Source organism: Sorex fumeus, unplaced genomic scaffold (genome assembly GCF_029834395.1).
Source record: "Sorex fumeus unplaced genomic scaffold, SorFum_2.1 ptg000073l, whole genome shotgun sequence".
NCBI classification, from domain to species: Eukaryota; Metazoa; Chordata; class Mammalia; order Eulipotyphla; family Soricidae; genus Sorex; species Sorex fumeus.
The window spans coordinates 97892-100106 of record NW_026606130.1 but is presented as its reverse complement, the minus strand read 5'-3'; the positions used below and the strand labels follow the sequence as shown (position 1 = coordinate 100106).

At 39.3% G+C, this 2215-nt stretch overlaps 1 pseudogene; it reads right to left on the bottom strand.

Moving 5' to 3' along the window:
* Window positions 1-368: 368 nt before the first annotated feature.
* Window positions 369-1300, bottom strand: LOC130038089 (cytoplasmic polyadenylation element-binding protein 4-like; annotated as a pseudogene).
* Window positions 1301-2215: the final 915 nt, after the last annotated feature.

Genomic DNA, 2215 nt, shown 5'->3' with positions numbered 1-2215 from the left:
GTGGGAAATGTACACTGCTGGTGGAATGAGTGTTTTAACATTGTATGACTGAAACCCAATCATGAACAACTTTGCAACTGTGTATCATACCTGATTCAAGTTTTTAAAAAAGAAAAAGAAAAAAAGGAGTTATTATCTATCTGCTGGTTTCGGGGACAAGAAAAATTACAAAACATTTATATCATAGGTAATTCATTCCATCATACTATTGGTAAATTACCGATGGTTACTGAAAGAGCCAGGCGCCAGCGAGCTGAGCCACCTGCGGGCCATGTCAACCTGGCAAGTGCAAGGCAGGAGAGTCAGCATTAACAGAAGTAGGGTATGATTTTGAAAGCCTGAAAATGAGCACTGTAGTCTTCCTTTAGTTAGTTCCAGTGGAAGTAGCCATGCCAAGAATGGTTGCCACCTTCCTTTACCAAGGGCTTGAGAACTCCCTGATCACCCACGATTTAATAGCAGCCCAGAAATATTACAATAATACTGGAGGCAGGTGACATTAGCACAGAAAAATTGAGTGAACTTCCTTCCACAGAGGGTCCCCTGACAAATCATATGTCCAGGACATATGGCTTACCTTCTCTGCCACAACTGAACAAAGTGGAACTGATAGCAGCTATGTAACTCTGTTAACTAGACAAGGGAACTCGCCCAGCTCCTTTCAGGTACTTCAGCTCTGGGTCAGTATCAATCCCAGAATAATATACACCTCCAAACAGTCTATCCATTGTCATGGCCGGCTCTATAGCTCGTAAATATACTTTCCCAAGGATCAAGAAGCCAGCCATACCAAAGTCACTGTCACTGAAGTTCCAAGATTGAACCTGTATTGATTTATCTTTGATTTGGGGGCTGAAAACACACAGAGTTTGCCATCTTCTTCAATACCCACATCAATGAGACTGAACTTTCATCTTAAAAATAGCAGGAATGCATAGCTTTTAGGAAGGAAATAAGGTTTTCTCTCTGCTTTATAGGATCAATTCAAAGTTAAAGGGCCAAAGCAACAAAAACTAGCTGTGATCTCAGTTTCATCTATGTCAAGACCATCCACAAACACAAAAAGTAACGTTCCACTCTTTCCCCAATCTGGTGAGTGAAGCAGTGAGGTGACCCCAATCCACTATGAAGCAGTTGATCCATCGTCCAAGAATTCATCTTCCATTGTAAACAAGGACGACTAAGCATTAATTAGCAGAGAGCTATCAGATCCTGAGTATGAATAGTTTAGATGACCTTGGTTTGCACTGGGGTAAGCCCAGTGAATCCTGAGTACACAAAAGGACAGTGTGTCTCCCATCAGCAGCCATGCAGAGAAAGGGACAGGAATATTTTTAGTTTGGCTGCTATATTTTAGATCTCATGCTCTCAATGTTTTTCACTCTGTGGTTTATAAATACAAATATACCACACCCTTACACTGCAGGAGTTCCTGACCCCTAACCTGTTACTTTTCATCTGCCTCTTGCTTCCTCACACCCCAACCTCGAATTCTTTGTTTCCCTGTCATTTCCATTTCTATGTTCTAGGACCAAGGGTAATAGAGGTATTCTCCCTTTGACTGTTTGAAGTTCTTGAAGAGAATCACCTGAATTTGTGTGGGGATTGCATTGAAAATATATAATAATTTATGTAAGATGGTTATTTTGACAATATTAATTCTTCCAGTCCATGAATATGGAGTATTTTCCACTTCTTAAGGTCCTTTCTATATCTTTCTCAAGTGACTTAGACTTTTCATGGTATGGATCTCTTTTTTGTTAAGTTGGTTCCTAGACACTTGTATTTTGGAACATTATTTTGCGGTTTTGTTTATTTATTTTTTATATTTTAGAGTCACCAGGCTGTGATCAAAGCCTACTTCTGGTTCTGTGCTCCTGATCACTTCTGGTGAGGATTGTGGGAACATAAGTGTTATTGGGAATTGAACCCAGGACAGTCATGTAGAAGGCAACTTCCCTTCCACTGTACTATCACTACAGCTCCTGGTTACTATACTGAATGAATTATACTCTTTGATTGTTTTCTTTTCTAGTTAATTATTTACATATAGGGATGCAGTAGATTTTTGTGTTGATTTTGTAGCCTGTTAATTTGTTTTATTGGTTCATTGTTTCTGTGAGATTTTAGTGCACTTCTTAGGGTCTCCTATGTATATTATCTTCTATGTACATTGCAAAAGTGATAATTTGGCTTCTTTCTTTGCAAACCAGAT